Below are 20,874 nucleotides of genomic sequence, written 5' to 3' on the forward strand. Positions count from 1 at the left end.
CCACCTCTAAAAAATTAAAAATATAATTATTTTTAATTTAGCAGCATTTTAGTTAGGATATGTTCCTAAAGGCTTAAGGTTATGCTTTATGAGCTAGTTTCCTGCCTCACCCACACCCGTCTGATAATTCTAAGGATAGAAGAGAATGAAATGAACAAAGTGCAAGTGATAATTAATTTCTCAGAAAAAAATAAACTTTCTCGTGTATTGAAGATTTAGTAATGAAACAATTATAAATAAAATAGTGATAAGTTTATTGAGCTATGATTTGCAGGTAGAAAGACTAATCCAAACAAAATAACATCAAATAAATGAAGGAATTAAGAAATAATTAGTACGTCAAGTCTCCAGGTGAGAACAAGAGAGGAGGGTAGAGAGCTCTCATCAAATATACTAGCATTTGTGTTTCTTTTTTCCTTAATAAGTATTTTTCTTTTTAACTTTTTATTTAACTTTATTTTCCTAGAGCAATTTTAAGTTCACAGCAAAATCAAGGGGAAGGTATAGAGATTTCCCATTTACTGCCTGCCTCCACACATGCATAGCCTCCCCCATTATCAACATCCCCACTAAAGTGGTACGCTTGTTAAAATTGATGAACATACATTAACACATCATTATCATCCAAAATCCATAGTTTACCTTAAGGAGTAGTCTTGGTATTGTACATTCTGTGGGTTGAGACAAATACATAACATGTATCCATCATTATAGTATCAGAGAGAGTATTTTAACTGGCCTAAAAGTCCTTCATGCTCTGCCTATTCATCCCTCCCTGTCTGTTCCCACCCCAATCCCTTTGCAACCACTGATCTTACCATCTCCATAGTTTTTCCTTTTCCAAAATGTCATATAGTTAGAATTACACAATATGTAGTCTTTTCATATTGGATTCTCTCATTTAGTAATATGCACTTAAGTTTCTTCCTTGTCTTTTCATGTCTTGATAACTCATTTCTTTTTAGCACTGAAAATAAAGACATCTTGGTTTCTTCCAAGTTTTGGCAATTATGAATAAAGCTACTATAAATATCCATGTGCAGGTTTTTGTGTGGATATAATTTCCAGTTCCTTTGGGTAAATACCAAAGAGCATGATTACTATACCGTATTGTAAAAGTATGCTTGGTTTAATAAGAAATTTTCTTTTCTAATATATGTATTCCATGCTTTAAATTTCCCTTTAAGAATTTCTTTTATGGGGGTGCCTGGGTGGCTCAGTCGTTAAGCGTCTGCCTTCGGCTCAGGTCATGATTCCAGGGTCCTGGGATCGAGCCCCACATCGGGCTCCTTGCTCAGCGGGAAGCCTGCTTCTCCCTCTCCCACTCCCCCTGCTTGTGTTCCCTCTCTCGCTGTCTCTCTCTCTGTCAAAAAATAAATAAAATCTTTAAAAAAAAAAAAAAAGAATTTCTTTTATGGCATCCCACAAATTTTGACAAGTTGTGCTTTTGTTTACATTGAGTTCAGAATATTTTTCAGTGTCTCCTGAAATTTCTTCTATGACCCATGTGCTGTTTAAAAGTGTGTTGTTTAATTTCCGTATATTTGGGGATTTTCCATTTATCTTTCTGTTATTCATTTCTAGTTTAATTCCATTGTGGTCTGAGAGCAGGCATTGTATGATTTCTATTCTCTTAAATTGTTAAGATTTGTTTTATGGCCCAGACTGTGGTCTGTCTTGGTGAATATTCCCATGTGATCCTGATAAAAATGTGGTTTTTGGTGGTGTTAGATGAAGTCGTCTATAGATGTCCATTATATACAGCTGATTAATGGTGTTGAGTTCAACTATGTCCTTGTTGATTTTCTGACTGCTGGATCTGTCCCTTTCTAATAAGGTATGTTGAAGTCTCCAACTATGATAATGAATTCATCTATTTCTCCTTGGAGTTCTATCAGTTTTTGCTTCATGTATTTTATGCTCTGTTGTTAGGCACATACAAGTTGAGTTTTATCTTCTTGGAGGATTGACCCCTTTGTCTTGCAATGTCCTTCTCTATCCCTGATAACTTTTCCTTGTTTGAAGTCTGCTGTACCTGAAATTGATTTAGCTACCTCGGCATTTTTTCTTCTTTTTTTTTTAATTGAAGTGTAGCTGACATTGTCACATTGGCTTCAGGTATATGACATAGTGATTCAACAAGTGTGTACATTATGCTCTGCTCACCACAAGTGTAGTCATTATCTGTCACCATACAAGGCTATTACAATACCATTGACTGTATTCCCTATGTTGTGCCTTTTATTCCCATGATTTATTCATTCTATAACTGGAAGCTTGTATCTCCCACTTCCTTTCACCCATTTTGCCCATCCCCCTTACCACCCCAGCCATCCATTTACATTTAATTAATATGTGTCTTTATATCTAAAGTGCGTTTCTTTTAGACAGTATATAGTTGGGTCTTGCATTTTCATCTTCTCTCATAATCTCTTTTTTTTAAAGATCTATTTGTTTATTTAAGAGAGAAAGAGAGAGAGCCCAGTGGTGGAGGGGCAGAAGGAGAGGGAGAGAGAAACCCAAGCAGACTCTGCTGAGCACAGAACCTGTCTCAGGGCTCGATCTCATGACCCTGAGATCATGACCTGAGCCAAGACCAAGAGTCAGACACTTAACCAACTGTGCCAACCAGGTGCCCCACTACTGAATTTTTTCATTAGTACATTTAGACCATTGACGTTCAAAGTGATTAGTGATATAGTTGGATTCATATAGACCATTCTGTTACTGGTTTCTATGTATTATCCTTGTTCTTTGTCCCTATTTTTGTCTTCTATTCTTTTTCTGTCTTTTGTGCTTATGACCAAGATTTTATGATTCCATTTTCTTTCCTTTCTTAGCCTATCAGTTAAACTTTTCTTACTTTTTTTAGTGGTTACTCTAGAATTTGCCATTTACATTTACAACTAAACATAGTCCACTTTCAAGTAACAGTTTACCATTGCATGAGTAGCATGAGTACTTTATAATATCAAAATAATTCTAAATTCCACTTTCTATTCCTTATATCACTGTTTTTATTCATTTTACCTATATATAAATACCTAAGTGTATATATTATGAACAATAACAAAATATAGCAACAATGTATTTGGTTAGGTATGCTTATGTATTATATATGGATAAAATACTTAAACATATATGCTTATAAGTAATATATATAAAACATAAGCATACTTAATCAAATACATTGTTGCCATTATAATTTTGTGGGGTTTTTTTTAAGTTTTTATTTAAATTCTAGTTAACAAACTGAATTGCTGAGGTTGTCTGGTAATTCAACCTAAGTATTCCCTGGATATAGCAGTATCCTCAATGTTCAAAGCTACTCCTTTTTAATATTCTACAGGGTGTTCCAAGACTGTTCTGTAACATTCTTTTCACCTACAGTTTGTCTTCCTCATTTTTTCTTCACAAAGAATAAAACAGAAATACAAATAAACATGTGGTATAGTGTTATAAACAATAAATTATTAAAATACAAAATAAATACATACATACATAAATTCTAATTTACAGTGTAATATTAGTTTCAGGTGTAAAATATAGTGATTCAACACTTCATACAACACCCAGTGCTCATCAGAAGCACACTGTTTAATCTCTATCACCTATTTCACCCATCCCCCTGCCCACCTCCCCCCATAACCATCATTTTGTTCTCTTTAGTTAAGAGTCTGTTTCTTGGTTTTCGTTCTCTCTCTTTTTTGTTCCCTTTGCTTGCTTGTTTTGTTTCTTAAATTCCGCATATGAGTGAAATCATATGGTATTTGTCTTTATCTGACTGACTTGTTTCACTTAGCATAATAATCAAATACACTGTTGCCATTATTTTTTGAACAAACTGTTTTCTGTCACATCAATTAAGTAAAATGAAAGTTTTCATTCTACTTTTCACCTATTGCTTTTCAATGCTCTTCCTTTATGTATATCTGTCTGACATATATTATTTTCCTTCTCTCTGAAGAACTTCTTTTAACATTTATTGCAAGACAGGTCAATTGGCAATAAATTCCCCCAATTTTTGTTTGTTTGAGAAAGTCTTTTTGTCTCCTTCACCTTTGAAGGATAATTTCACAGAGTATAGAATTCTAGTTTGGTGGTTTTATTCTCTCAGCATTTCAAATATTGCACTTCACTCTTCTTTTTGCATGGTTTCTGAGAAGAAATTAATGTAATTCTTATATTTGGTCCTCTACAGATAAGGTGTTTTTTTCCTCTGGATTCTTTCAGGATCTTTTTTTCTTTGATTTTTTTGTCGTTTGAGAATGATATGCCTAGGTGTTTTTTTGACATTTATCCTGCTTTCTGTTCTCTTAACATCCTGGATCTGTGGCTTGGTGTCTGGTATTAATTTGGGCAAATTCTCAGTCATTATTGTTTCAAATACGTCTTTTCTTCCTTTCTCTCTTTTCTTCTCCTTCTGGTATTTCCATTATGCATATGCTACACCTTTTGTAGTTGTCCCACAGTCCTTGGTATTCAGTTCTATTTTTTTCAGTTTGTTAATTTTGACTCTCAGTTTTGGAGGTTTCTATTGGGATATCCTCAAGTTCAGATTCTTTCCTCAGCTGTGACTAGTCTCTAATAAGCCCATCAAAGGCAGCCTTCATTTCTGTGACAGTGTTTTTGATCTCAGCACTTCTTTTTGGTTGTTTCTTTGGATTTCTATCTCTGTGCTCACATTCCCCATCTGTTTTTGTATGCTGTCTACTTTATCCATTGAAAACTCTTAGCATATTAACATAGTTGTTTTAAATTCCCAGTTGGGTATTTTTAACATCCCTGCTATGTCTGGTCCTAATGCTTGCCTTTGTCTCTTAAAACAGTTTAACAGTTTTCTACCTTTTGGCGTGCCTTATTATTTTTTCTTGCTATCTAGGCATGATGTACAAGGTAAAAGGAACTACTATAAATAGGTCTTTAATAATGTGATGATAAGATAAGAGGAGGAGGGGAAGCATTCTATGGTCTTATGATTAGATCTCAGTTTTGGTGAGCCTGTGCCTCTGAACTGTGAACCTCACAAGTTTTGCAGGGGTTTTTTCCTTTCTCCCCTTAGATGAGACAGGATGGCTGGAGTGGGCTGGAGTTAGGTATTTCCCTTCTTCTACATGGAAGGCTAGAGCTGACAAGTGTTGGTTATTTTCCTTCACACAAGTCAATTAGGCTCTGATTATATCCCGGCAGGTTGGGGTCTTGTTAACTAGTTTCCCCTGAGGGCAGGCCTTATTAAGAACAATGTGCTTTGGCCTCTTTCAAAATGATTCCTTTCCCATCTTGATGCCAGAAGTCCAGGAGGTTTTTTCCTGGATGTTTACTGTGGGAACCCAGTCAAGCTCTTGGAGGTAAGTCTTACAATATTGTGGAAGCCTCCGTATGAGTACCTCCCACTGGAGTTTTTAATTTTCAGATTTGTCTACCCTGAGCCTCTAGCAATTTGTCAATTACAGTTTAGGTTTTCCTCCCTGAGCACTGGTTCTCCAGGGCGGTTTCCACTATGAGTCTGCTCCAATAAGTTGTGACTCACTGTATTCGCTTGTCTATCTTTATTATAATTTTGGGGGCAGGATTTTGCCCTGTGAGCTCTACTCTCATATGGATCCAAGAAGAGTTGTTAATGTTTTAGTCTTTTTAGCTTTTTACTTGTTGTTACGATAGAGTGGTGACTTCCAAGCCCATTATATGTAGACCCAGAAACTGGAAGTCCTCCTTTATGTTTATTGATTTTTAAGATTCTATTGATTATTTAAATTTCACATAATTTAAGTACATTTATGAGGAGTATATTAATTAGAAGGATATTATAAAAAATAATTATAATGTAGATATATTAACTGGAGTGGATTTCAAGGGATCATCTGCCATAGGAGTGATTATTTCTAATATACAAAAGATTCAAACATGGAGAAGTGAAGGAAAATAGGGATAAAGAAGAAGTTGATATGATGAAAGACAGTATCAGTGGAAAGATAGGAGAAAGTGAGAGGAGTTAAGAGACAAGAAGAGAAAGAAAGGTGTTATTTTTGTACCCTGGGAATTGTGAAATCAGAATGTTAAATTCTCTACAGAAGCAAAAAAATTAAAACAAAAATAATGGAATTCATTCTCTCAAGTGCAAATATAAAAAAATTAAAGATCCCTATTCAGGTTCTCTCACCTTCACTGACTCACTGTTGGAAGGGCCCAAGCATACTTCTCTTTCCTTGGCCTCATCCTATTCACAAAACTCCTGAGCTCTTAGGACTTGACTGGTTGATGATTAAAACCATTGTTAATCCTCTTGGCCCTCCCATACATACCTGTTATCTGTTTTCTGGTTTTAGTTTTTAAAACACCTAAATTTTGCCACTGGGTTAAGAGTTTCTGGGTGAATAAATTGAGAAACTTACTAAATGTTTTATAAAAATGTTATGGTAACTTTAGGATTTACCCTATAACTCTTGTGCATTTTGTGAGAAAGTTAACATAAAATAAGATTTCTAAAGATGGGTCTCCACCATAAGAAAATGTTAATTGATCTGCATTATTTGGCCATCATAGTGAACAAAATTTGAATTGTAGTCACACAATCCAGAACATGAGCCATTGCTTTTCAAAAGATTTTCTTCAACTCGCAAGTTCCTTTATAGGGAATGGAACAATGGAGATAGCACCTGTTAATCACATATGTAGCCCTCTGTATACTTAACATAAAACCTGCAATTAGTAAGTTTTTAATAAAATAGACAAAACCTTTTCTCTCACCAATGTTTTCCATCTACCTTGGTTACTTTGTTGTCAAATGGGGAAATAAGTGGAAAAGGGTATTTAGAAGTTGTTGTATTTTCAAATTACTGAAGAAATAAGACCCATTCACATCTAGATGAAAGTATTTATAAGCCTAGATATTTTCCCCAATAGTGAACATGCTACACACTCATAAAAGTAATTTTAAGGTGCTCAAATGTGGCAGATAGTCACTAACCTCAACTTGATTCAAATGAAGAAGGAAAAACTGATAGCCATATCAGTTGTGGATATCTATTAGAAATCTGAGCAGATTTTTAGCACAGTTAAACATTATTTTAAAGGTTGCTTAAACAATGCAACAAGTTTACTTAATTAACATAACTCAAATCCTTACAATAGCCAGTCCCTAACAATAGTAAAGGGCTCTTTGGTTGTAGGAAACAGAACCCCCTCAAAAGGGTTCAAATTAAAAGGATGTTTATCATAACGAGAAGAATACTCTCATGGAAGCCAACAGCAGGAAATATAGCCAGGCCTTACATGAAGTAGAAAATTGGCTGGCAGCCAGTCTCTCAAATTCTATCCTTCTAGGGATAATCCATCTTCTCACAGAAAACCAGTTCTCTTTGTAATGTCCTAATTTTTGCTTTTCAGTAATTGTAACTTGCACCAGAATCTACCTGATTATTTTTCTGACATTATTTCTACTCTCCATGAATTTACAGCTCCAATCTTCACTAAATATGCTGATTCAGTCTCTATTTCTGTATTCCGCATTCTTCAGAAAGAGACCTAATTATTTCAGCTTGGATCATTGTCCATCCCTGATCAAATCAACATGGCTAGAAAACTGTAGTTGTATGATACAAAGGATTGCCCTTATTGGGACTGTGGGCCAGACCTGACTGAGTTAAAGAGGGTGCATGTGGGAAGAGAGGAACTTCATTTTCAGTTACACTTAAAGTGCATTTCTCTTATCACTTATTTGTGATAGGATATTAAATGACATATTCACCTCATTCTATTTTCATTTTGTTTCATTGTAAACTATCAGAGTGGGTATTTTTACAGACTTTTAAGTATTTTAAATGCCTGTGCATATAAAGAAAGCATACCTGAGTCAATCATTTAAACTCCCTGGGAGATAAAAATACTGGAAATTGACATCTGGAAGCCACTGTATCAATGTTAAACGGAAGGAATGCTATTTGATCTAATTATGGTATACAAGTTGAAAAACCTATGAATATACTATTTTTTTTTTTTTGTAATTTGAAACCAAAACAGATAAGGCATATTTTGGCTTATGTCACTTAATATTTTAAATATATTTTCCAATTACAGGTCCTCCTTTATCCTTGATATAATTGATATTCAAATAATGATTAAGCAAACACCATTAACTACTTCAGAGTAAATTCTTCAGATTATTGGCCAAGGTAAGTGATGTCAAAGATACGAAGAAGTAAAAGGAAAAATTAACTCTCTCTAAACTCATCATGTCTCCTCTTGACCTTGCTGACTCTGCTGTAGCCACATAAGTATCCTGGGTCTGTAAGTCTTTCAGAAATCTGAAACCCGGGACACTCTTCCCATGTTTAGACCTCTCAGTGACTATGCCCTAGTTGTGAAATTCTCTACCTCTAGATTCCATCATCTTCAGTATTTGTTCTAATTTCACCTTCTAATGGCACCTTTATTCACTGTCCTATTTAAAATTGTAATTATAACCCTTACTACACTGAAATGTCTTCTGCATTATTTTTCTTCATATCATTTATCATTGTCTGATCTACTACTTAAATTTTTGTCTCTCCTGCAACTAAATTATACCCTCTACTGACAGTTTTATCTGTTTTTTCCTTCTGATAAAATCCCAGTACCTAAATCAGAGCGTACCTAAATCAAACATAGTAGGTATCCACTAAATATTTGTTGCATGAATGAATGGCTCAGAGGTAAAAGAAAAACCAAAAACTATCTAAATATAATACAACAAATGGCCTTTTAAGGTGAAGGTATGTTCCCATTCAGCCTTACAAACTTGGGGCCACCAGAGACTACTAAGTCTGGCCTTATGGTACGGCATCATGTGCTATCAAATAAGATATGTAGCCTGAAACCAAAATTAAAAGAAAATACAATTTTTAGTTTAAAAAATATATATATATTTACATGATAAATGCAAAGCTCTTCAGTTTTATTGGGATTATAAATACACTTCAAAATTTGATGTATACTCCATAATTATGATTGGTAGAACCCCGCTGATACCTATTTGAGATTAGAACTGTCACTTTTATGATTTGAGTTGTCTTGGTCTATAAACTTCCTTTGGAAGAAATTCAAAGTCCACTTTAGAATGCAGGTGGAGGGGTCTTAATATTCCAGTCTTCACTCTTCACTTTAAATCATAGGTGTTCTTACAGCTAATAGAATTGACTGTGAAAGAAAATATGCATAGAAAATAGATTTTAAATTTTAACTCTTGCTGGTATATATAGTAATTACACTATATGTGATATATATATATGTATATATCTATCTCATCATATATGTGGTGAGCATAGGGTTATGTATAGAATTGTCAAATCACTGTTGTACATCTAAAACAATATAACTAAAACAGTATGTCAGCTATACATCAGTTAAAAAAAAAGGTTTTGCTACATAATACCTCTCGACATTAAAAAAAAGTGTCTCAAAACAAAGTTGGTCAGTCTTTATTTTGTTTATTTTTTATTGTTTTTCTTTGTGAGCTTTACTCAAATTTAGTCCAAGGGTGTCTCTGAAATGTTCATTTGGACATTTTGGATGCCAACGAGTTTCTTCATTTTTTTGTTTCTTATTTTTAATTCCAGTGTAGTTAACATCCAGTGAGGCTGTCTAGTCCTAGACTTTTTTTCATTGGGAGAGTTTCATTACTGATTCAAGTACTTGCTGGTAATCCATATATTCACATGTTCTATTTCTTCCTGCTTCAGTTTTGTAGATTGCACATTGTTGGTATATAGTTTTTCATAATATTCTGTTATGATTGTTTGTATTTCTATGGTGTTGTTATTATTTCTCCTCTTATATTTGTGATTGTTTGATTACTCCTCTCTCTTTTGATGAGTCTGGCTAGAGTTTTCTCAATTTTGTTGATCTTTTCGAAAAACCAGTTCCTGCTGTCATGGATCCTGTTCTATTGTTTTTTGTTTTTTAGTGTCTATATCTTTTATTTCTGCTCTAACCTTTATTTTCTTCCTCCTGTTTGTTTTGGGTTTTGTTTGTTATTCTTTTTGTAGCACCTTTTAGGTGTAAAATTAGATTGTTTGAGATTTTTCTTGCTTTTTGAGGTAGGCCTGTATTGCTATAAACTTCCCTCTTAGACCCACTTCTGCTGCATCCCAAAGGTTTTGGGTCATTGTGTTTTCATTTTTGTTTGCATCCATGTACTTGTTGATTTCTTCTTTAATTTCTTGGTTAACCCATTCATTGTTCAGTAGCATGTTATTTAACTTCCACGTATTTGTGTTCTTTCCAGATTTTTTTCTTGTGGTTGACTTCTAGTTTCATAGTGTTATGGTAAGAAAAGATGCATGATATGACTCTGATCTTTTTGAATTTGTTGAGACTTGTTTTGTGGCCTAACATGTGATCTCTTCTGGACAATTTTCAATGTGCATTCATAAAGGATGTGTATTCCCTGTTTCAGTATGGAATATTCTGAATATATCTGTTAAACCCATCTCATCCAAAATGTCATTCAAAGTCATTGTTTCCTTGTTGATTTTGTTTGATCTGTCCTTTGATGTAGGTGGGGTGTTAAAGTCCCCTACTATTATTGTATTATTACCAGTTACTTCCTTTATGGTTGTTACTAGCTGCTTTATGTATTTGGGTTCTCCCATGTTGGGTGCATAGATATTTAGTTATTATGTCTTCTTGTTGGATTGTCACCTTAGTGATTATATAGTGCTCTTCTTTGTCTCTTGTTACAGTCGTTTTAAAGTCTTTTGTGTCCCATAGAAGTATTTCTACACCCGCTTACTTTTCATATCCATTTGCATGATAAATGCTTTTCCATCCCCTCACTTTGAATCTGCATGTTTCTTTAGGTCTGAAATGAGTTTCTTATATCTGGCATATAGAAGGGTCTTGTTTTTTTATCCATTCTGACACCCTATGTCTTTTGATTGGAGCATTTATTTCATTTACATTCAAAGTAATTATTGTAAGTATTATTGTCATTTTGTTATTTGTTTTATGGTTGTTTTTGTAGTTTTCCTCTGTCCCATTCTTCCCTTGCTCTCTTCTCTTAAAATAAGTTGGGTTTTTTTGTACATACTTGGATTCCTTTTTCTTTATTGTTTGCATATCTATTAGTGGTTTTTGATTTGTGGTTACCATTAGGTTTGAATGTAACATCTTCTGCACTTAGCAGTCTGTATTAATTTGGCCACTTAAGTTTGCACCCACTCTTTACTCCTCACCCCCCACATTTTAGGTATATGGTGTCATACTTGAGATTCTTTTATTTTGTGAGTAGCTTAACTGATTTTACAGATACACTTATTTTTACTGCTTTTTTGTGCTTTTTACTTAGTCCTGCTTATGATATTTCTTTTCTGCTCACAGAGTCTCCTTTTATATTTCTTGGGGCTGCATTAGTGGTCATAAATTCCTTTAACTTTTGTTTGTCTGGGAAACTCTTTATCTCTCCTCCTATTCTGAATGATAGCCTTGCTGGATATTCGTGGCTGCAGATATTCCTTTCAGTTTTTTGAATATATCCTTCCATTCCCTTCTGGCCTGCAAAGTTTCTGCTGAAAAATCCACCGATAGTCTTATAGAGTTGCCCTTATATGTAACTCTTCTTGTCTCTTGCTGCTTTTAACATTCTATCACTCCTTTTTACCATTTTAATTACTGTATGTCTTGGCATGGACTTCCTTGGTTGATTTTTGTTGGGGGATTTCTGTGCCTTCTGGTTTGAAATTCTGTTTCCTTTCCCAGATTCAGAATTGCAGCTATTATTTCTTCAGATAAATTTTCTGTCTCCTTTTTTTTTTTTTTTTTTTTATCTTTCTGGGATCCCCATAATGTGAATGTTATTACACTCGATGGAGTTACTGAGTTCCCTAAGTCTGTTCTCATTTTGTACCTTTTTTCTCTAATCTGCTTGGCTTGATTACTTTCTATTGCTCTGTCCTCCAGGTTACTGATTAGTTCTTATCCTTTCTCTAGTCTATTTATTCCATCTAGTGTTTAAATTTCATTTATTGTGTTCCTCATCTCTGATTGGTTCTTTCTTATCTCTTTGTTAAGGGATCTTACTAAGTCATCTCACTAATGCCCTCCACTCTTTGCTCAAGCCCAGTGAGTATATTTATGACCATTACTTTAAATTTTCTATCAGGCATATTACCTATCTCCATTTCACTTAGGTCTCTTGATGTGGTTTTGTCCTATTCTTTCGTTTGGGACATATTCACCCATCTCATTTTGTTTAATTCTGTTTGTTTCTCTGTGTTAGGAAAGTTAGCTCTATCTCCTGCTCTTGAAAGTAGTGACCTTATGAAGAAGAGGTCCTATAGTACCCTGCATTGCAGTGTCCCCTGTTTACTGGAAACTGGTTCTTCAGGAGTAACTCTTACATGTGTTGTGTGTGCCCTGTTGTGGCTGAGCCATGTTTTCTTTCAGTCCAGTTATCTGCAGTGGCTCTCTTTGCCTGTTGTGGGCAGGATTTGGTCCCTGTTCTGTTAGTGGGCCAGTCTAGGGCTGCCTTGGACTTGAGGTGAGTCTGACCAAGTATTTTCTGGAGGTGCAGTATCACCAAACTGCATGGCACTTTCCCTGTGTTGTCCCCTGAGAAGCTTCATTGGTGGGTAGGGCCTGCAATCAGACCAGCTGTTTGCCTCCAACTTACAGCTAGAGACAGTTTGATTGGTTTGTGTGGTTATTTTTCCCTCTCCCCAGGCAAGAGTCACTTTGGAGTAGTGGTGGTCCCTGTTGGGGCTGCTTGCACACTGCCAGGCTATGTCCCTTAGAATGGACTCTGGCCAAGAGTGTATTGGAGGGGGCAGATCCGCAAAGTGTGTGTGGGTGGACCACATGTTTTTTTACATGCATTTGCAGGCTGGTTTTCAGAGATTGGAGACTTAATGCTGCAAAACCCCAGGCCCCAGGCCCCAGAAAACACAGGTTGGGAATCAGGGTTGTGGTGAGGTTTGAGCTGTTCTCTGGGGGAAGGGACCCATGCTGCTGAGACAGGCAGGCCTGGCTGAAAAGGGTGGATCCCCAAACCCCATGGGGCAGGGCACCGTGTAAGCAAGTGAATGTCCACAATGCTGGTTTCTGCAGGTGGCCGTGTGTTTATGCTAGGGAAGGGGGAGGAAAGTGTTGCCTCCTTGCTCCTTTATTTTTGGAGGAGTCTCCCAGGATCTCTGTCCTTCCAGGGCACACTCTGAGAGTAGTAAATAGTTCTCTGTCCAGTGTGCCCCACGTGTTGTTCAAACTGCTGTCTCTCTGCTGTATCTCCTTAGGCCGTTTGTTCTGCTGTCTCTTTAAGGGCAGGGACTCAGCGTCCTCTGGCCCTCCAGGCTTTCCCAGAACCAAGCACACTGATTTTTAAAATTTCAGGCTTTAAGTCCTGCTACTAGTAAAAACTCATGAAATTTGGCCCCCGGTTTTTCAAAGCCAAATACAATGGGGATTCATCTTCCCTGTGTAGGCTTCCCCGTGTCTTCCTCTGTTTCTTTCCCTTCTCCATGCCTGTGGGTCCCTCCCTCCCATGGACAGTTCTGTGGTCCTTTTTGCCCCCCACTGTGTCTCCACCCTTCCTATCCTCTTCCATGTGGCCTTTTGTCTGCATTTACTTGTGGAGTTCATTCTGCCAGCCTTTGGGTCATTTTCTGCTTTACTTATACTGATGTGAGTGTTAGCTAATTGTCTCCCTGGAACAAGGTAAGCTTAGGGTCCTCCTACTCCATCTTCCCAGCAATGACCTCATTTGTTTTTTGAATGTGTCAGCATTACAGGTTTGCCATATTTTGAAGTAATTTGAACTCAAATGTGGAGACAGTTAACAAAGGAACCCAGATCTAGGCTGTGTGTTCTCATTACTTCTCTCTTCCTGTCACATGTGGGTTGGTAAAATATACAGAATCTCCAACATTTAGCTGGATGAAAACAATACCTCTCTTGGCTTGTCTTTAATCTGGTGACTAGACCCACAAAGGCACTTTGGCAGCCCCCTTTATGTTTTCATTTCTTTTTCTTGCAAAAAGCAATAAACATTATGCCAGCACCACAAGCCACAGCCTCCAGGGCAATAAATGCAGAATCAAACAAATGAATGGGAAGAATAGAATAAACTATGCTGTCCCAGGGATGGCTATAATTAATGAGTGATTTTAAAAAATAAATGGCTTCTTTCCTTTTTTTAAAAAAAAAATGTGATTTTTGAAAGGAGGAAATGGATGAACCATGTATTTCATAGATAAAATGCAAACTTGCAGTACTATAGCTTAATACATTTATAAATGCCTCTCCTAATCCTCCCACCACTTATGACCCCTTGTGATGACACAGGCATATTACTCCTGAGTTATAAAAATAGAACCTACATCTTCTTAAATCTGTATGTCCCCAACTTGACTGACTTATTTAAAAGTAGCCTGAGCAATCTGCTAGTAGATTCAGATAGTAATAATATATGGATTAGGATCATTATCCATGACTCTCTAATCTTGCTATTTCAACCTCATGCTTTTTTAACTGAATAGAAGATGCCATTCAGTCAAGAACGAAAGAAACAATACAAAAAAAATCTTGCCATTTCAAAATGCTTATTAAGATAAAAACATTATGTTTACTGGGTACCAGGTATAGAGGTCACCTTTTGGAATATCTTCCAGGTAACAGTGATCCCCCTTTTTGGGAGACTTTTTTATACAAGTCTTCACAAGTTCTAATAAGTTCTCACAAGTCAGAGTGCCAGACAACCATGTTAGTACTATCAGGAGTGGACACCATCTCCAAATTGGGCCAGAGTCTTTCTCCTGAGAATTTGCTATTGGGACTGAGGGCCAAGGAATCACTCTCTATATGGTTGGGACTGTAATGTTTGTAGGGAATGTCTATGAGTGATCAAGAGAAACTCTTGGTAGTTTGCAGTAACTTCTAATCTTTCTTGAGATCCAGCTTCATTCTTGTCCTGGAATTCCCATGGCAATGCTGAATTTGTATAACAACTCTCATTCCCACCTTTTAAGTTAAAGTAAATTCTAGCAGGCTTCATTTACTTGGGAAAAATTAATTCTAAACTATGGGATTATGGGGAGAGAAATCAATATACTGCTTATGAAATTATTTGCTCCAACAGGGCCTGTCAAGGTGGAAATTGTTAATTTGATGGGACAAGACAACGTAGCTCTGAAAAACAAAGCAAAAGAAAAAAATGTTATTGGCATAGAGCTCTACAGAGACAGTAAAGGCTGAATTATATCATAGTAAAGTAGACTTAAGTGCTTTTCTCTCCTAAGGGTAGATTTACTCAGACCCTTTGCCTGCGTTAAAAAGAACAGAACAAAGATTCTGCCCAGTGGGTCTTCTGGACAAAAAGAGTACACTTGGCTCCATGACTGTCTTTTATGTTTCTGTAATAATCCAGTCCTAAAGTAGTTAGAGGTTACAAGGAGGAGCATTAAGAGTGTAATTTATTCATTCATTCAACAAATCTGTATTTACTGCCTACTATGTGACCAGCGATGTACTAAGTACTTGGGATTTAGAGGCAATCTGGATCACCCATGTTTTTGCTAACTGGAAGGAGATAGGCAATGTTCCTGCTCTCCTGGAAGAGAAGAGGGAGGAGAGAGAGAGGGGGAGAGAGGATTTCTTGGTTTATGGGCTACAGATGTTCAAGAAGATGGCTCTGACTTCAGCTTGACTGATTGTAGGTATTCAGATTATTATCAGTTCTCTCCATCTCTGTGGCTCTATTGTCCTCTGTGTTTTCCTGATAATAGTCTCATTCCATAGGACAGTCAAAATAGCATCAACTTTAGATCCTACTAACAGCTATCCACGGTATTAGTCAGCTCCTCCAAGAAACAGGCACCTAAGCACAATTGAATATGCAAGGATTTTGTTAGGGAAAGTGCCTGAGAGAGAGACTTGGGAGGGAACTGGGGAAGACAGGGTAAGCTGTCAGACCACAGTGTAAGTCTGACCTGGAAGGAAAGTTAGGTAGAAGTGTTCTAGGTTGCTATGTAATCTAAAGAATGTTCATAAAAGGGCCGTCAGGGAGTCCTCAAATCAAAGCTGGTTGTTAGAGAACAACTGTGTTTCCCAGGCATGAGTCTACTTTACGTTCATGCTGCATGCCATGCACAGCATGCCAGTAGTAGAGAGCATGGCCTTGATATAAATGTAGTTAGGGATTTCAGAGTGCAGCGGCTGGGGCAGTTAGCTAATTAAGCTCCCTGTTTCGGAGGTCTGTGAGGTTTATTCCCAAGGAGGTTGAATGATCTCTAAGATAAGAACACAAGCTTCCCTCCTACAGTATCAAAATTAGCACTCCAAAGCTCCCCCTGTCATTTGCTGAACCAGTAGGTTATTTCAGAAACCATAATTCCTGGGATGGGGTCACATGGGGCCCCAAATTGGGTCTCATGATTTCATAACCCCATGTTAATCCATGGAATAGAGAGGAGGTGGTTTCTAAAAGGGATATTACACAGAAAATTTAGTAGATATCCACTAATATGTGTGAGTGTATATATGTATTAATGTATGCATGTGTGCATGTGATGCACCAAGATGTTAGTGCTTTTTTTGACCTTTAGTTTTAAAATAAGACAAATGAAATAAACAGTAAGCAACTTGAAGATAAGTTTTCTAAATATAAATCCATAAAATAAAAAGTATTAGTTAAATTTAATATTAAAGTTGAGATACTGGGTTCTCTAATATTACTATACATTTGCATATATTATATCAATCTGTAGTGATATATAGTATATGTATAAATTATATAGAGACTATAAATTGACCTTATCTTTTAAGAAGAGGTGATTTCAGGAGACAGTTTTCCACAAGTCTCTTGCATTTCTGCACATCTTGTGAATAAGAGGCACTCAGAGTTTTTACTCCAGCTTAACTCTTCAAGAACGTTTATATAGCTCAAGTCATGGAAAATAAAAATCATGTCTTCCTCCATAGCAGAGGCTATGTTGGTTTGCTGTCCTGGGTAATAATGATAACATCTTCCTCTGGGGCAAAGGTTGGGCAAGTTTGCTTGCAGCCATTATAAATGATTAGAATCAGCAAAGGGTTTCTTAGCTGTACCACAAGCTCCATTCATGCACAGCGTCTACCTGGGACCCTCAGCATTGTCGTCAGGGGACTTGAGGGGCAGAAGGAACTGACACAACAAGAAGCTCATGCTGCTTGGTGTGCCATGAATAATAAAAGTGCTGTGTTCCTCACCCAGGAGTCTCATGTTACGCAAGTATTCCATGAAATTGTGACAGACTAACTTGTTAGCTTGCAAGTAGGTTGAAATGTCATTCTTCACAGTTCTTAATAGATGCAAGTAAATTAATGAGATTCCAAATATGTAATATACTATTTGTGATAGATAGCAGCTCTATGCATGACTTTCAGGATTTTTAACTGAAAGAAACCTTTAGATCATCTACCTCCCAACTGAATATTCTCCTTGTGCAGGTAAAAGAACACACACTAGGGGCACCTGGGTGGCTCAGTTGGTTAAGCAACTGCCTTCTGCTCAGGTCATGATCCTGGAGTCTCGGGATCAAGTCCCGCATTGCGCTCCCTGCTCAGCAGGGAGTCTGCTTCTCCCTCTGACCCGCCCCCCTCTCATGTGCTCTCTCTCTCTCATTTTCTCTCTCTCTCAAATAAATAAATAAAATCTTAGAAACACACACACACACACACTAGAGAGGTAAGCAAAATTGTTCAAAGTAACAAATTGATAAGAATCAGTTAAATTCACCTTCAAGTTTGCTTTATGCCACCCTCACTGAGTTAACCACTGTCATTTAATATGCCAAGGTTAAAAGTAATGAATAAAAAATTTGGTACGAATATCGGAGAACACGGGGCACTGAGGACTAGTATTCTTTCAGGGTTCGTATGAATGAATACTAATAGCTACACAAAGTATGTTTTTTGATGCGTATAAGAATCTTCTTTAACTGGTGATCTGGCCTATAGGCACCCAAATCAGAAAGACATTAGACTGTAACAAAATATGGTAGGATGCAAAATTTCTTTCATGTATTAGACCGTGTTTAGATTTCTTTCCTATCTTGTTCATAATCTCCTAAATCTCTAGGTCATTTTATTTACTAACGCACTCTAATTTTAAATTCTAAATCATGGTCCTCTTTCATGGATCTATTACCTTGTATTTTCAACTGTTTACTAAAACAAGAATTGGCAAGGTATTTCATTTGTCTTTGTTTTCCCTTCGTCATTATGTACCAGAGCATTTTCTATTTACGTCCAATGAATGTGGAACTAGTTACCTACAACTACACAGACTGCAGCTTATTTGTAATTGAAATCTTGTTTCAAACTTACGTTTGCTGATTCAGCTTCTATTCTTAATTACTCCAATTTTACAACTTAAAAAATATTTGCCTTACTAAAAACTTTCAAATTCAAGACAAGTGACCAAGATAACATAATTAATAAGCAGGAATAGGTTTATCAGCCTTATGCCTGACAAAATGGAACTGGACTTTAAGATAATCCTGCTGCCAGGACAGAGGTTTGAGAGAGAAAACAGTTTAAACCAAATATTTGAACATCTTTGTTTTTAGTAAGGGGAGCCAAAGACACACTGAGTTCAACATTTATTACATTTTCCATGAATTACCCAAAAGAAATGCCAAAAATGTCAGGTCCCATGCAGAGTTATCCACTATATTTCAATTTTGTTATCACTGTACAGTATATTAAAACTATTTTTAAAGTGATTTGTATACTTTTAAAAAGATAAATTTTCCTTGCAAGTACCTAAAGAATATTTTTAAAACCTGACCATGAACTGGGGTCCAAAGAAAATCTCAATTTCTAAAAGTAGAAATCAGAGCTTACCTTTGAAGATCACAATGCAAAAAACAGCTAGAAACTTTTTAAAAAGCTAGCAGTAAACATCATCAACAACAGAGACTTTGAAATTTTAACAGTACCCTTCTAAATAAATCTTGGATCAAATAAATCAGAAATATCTAGATGTTAGGAACAGTAAGAACAGTACATATGCATCCTCTTGGATACATACAAGAGTAATATCACAGGAGGATTTTAGGGTCAGATGCTTCCATTCAAAAATGAGAAAGCTTGAAATTAAATGGGAACTAAGAATCTAAGAATTAAAGACAGCAAAGTAGACCAAAATATAGGACTTAGTGAACATAAAACAGAAATTGGCAAACCTGGTAAATAAGACCAGTGGTAATTTAAGAAGGGAAATAACATACACAAAACTTTGGCATATCTGGTCTCATTGAAAGTAAATATGTACAATTATTTTATATTTTAAATCTTCCATCAACATTTTATTTTCCTCAAAGTCTGGTGAAGTTGTGGTATCTTTTGGATTTTTTAAATTGAAGTATGATTAACATACACTGTTATATTGGTTTCAGGTGTAGAATACATGGTTTAGCAATTCTATACATTGCTCGGTGCTCATCATATTCTTAATCCCCTTTATCTATTTCACCCATCCTCTCACTCACCCCTTCTCTGACAACCACCAGTTTGTTCTCTGTATTTAAGAGTCTGCTTTTTAAATTTTTTTTGTTTGTTGTTTTGTTTCCTAAATTCCACATGTGAGTGAAATCTTAGGGCATTTTCCTTACTCTGCCTTATTTCTTATTTCACTTAACATCATACCCTCTAGGTCCATCCATGTTGTTGGAAATGGCAAGATCTCATTGTTTTTTTTATGGGTGAGTAATAATCTATTGTATGTACATACCACTTCTTTATCCATTCATCATCTATCAGTGGATACTTGGGTTGCTTCTGTATCTTGGCTACTGTAAATAATGATGCAATAAACACAGGGGTGCATATATCTTTTCACATTAGTGGGGGTTTTTTGGATAAATACACAGTAATAGAATTACTGGATCATATGATAATTCTATTTTTAATTTTTTTAGAAATTTCCATATTGTTTCCACAGTGGCTGAACCAGTTTGCATTCCCACAACAGTGCATCAGGGTTCTTTTTTTCTCCACATATTCACCAACATTTATTTCTTCTGGTTTTGACTTTAACCATTATTACCAGTGTGATGCTTCATTGTGGTTTTGATTTGCTTTACCCTGATGACTAGTGTTGTTGAGCATCTTTTCATGTGCCTCTTGCCCAGCCATCTTTATCTCTTCTTTGGAAACATGTCATGTCCTCTGCCCATTTTTTTTAAATTTAAATTCAATTTAGTTAACATATAGTGTATTATTAGTTTCAGAGGTAGAACATAGTGATTCATCGGTTGCATAAAACACCAGTGCTCATTACATCAAGTGTCCTCCTTAATGCCCATCACCCAATTATCCCATCTCCCCCACCTCACCGCCAGCAACCCTCACTTTGTTCCCTATAGTTATGAACCTCTTATGTTTTGCCTCCCTCTCTGTTTTCATCTTATTTTTCCTTCCCCTATGTTCATCTCTTCTGTTTCTTAAATTCCACATATGAGTGAAATCATATGATACTTGTCTTTCTCTGACTAACTTATTTCACTTAGCATAATACCCTCTAGGTTCCATCCACATTGTTGTAAATGGCTAGAGTTCATTCTTTTGGATGACTAAGTAATATTCCATTATATATATATACACATTCCATTTTATACACACACACACACACACACACACACCACTTCTTTATCCTTCATCTGTTGATGGACATCTGAGCTCTTTCCATATTTTGGCTGTTGTGGGTATTGGTGCTCTAAACATTGAGGTACATATGCCCCTTCAAATCCCTGTTTTTGTATCCTTTGCATAAATAACTAGTAGTGCAATTGCTGTGTCATAGAGTAGTTCTATTTTTAACTTTTTGAGGAACCTCTGTACTGTTTTCCAGAGTGGCTGTACCAGTTT

The sequence above is a fragment of the Halichoerus grypus genome, chromosome 12 (genome assembly GCF_964656455.1).
Source record: "Halichoerus grypus chromosome 12, mHalGry1.hap1.1, whole genome shotgun sequence".
NCBI lineage: Eukaryota > Metazoa > Chordata > Mammalia > Carnivora > Phocidae > Halichoerus > Halichoerus grypus.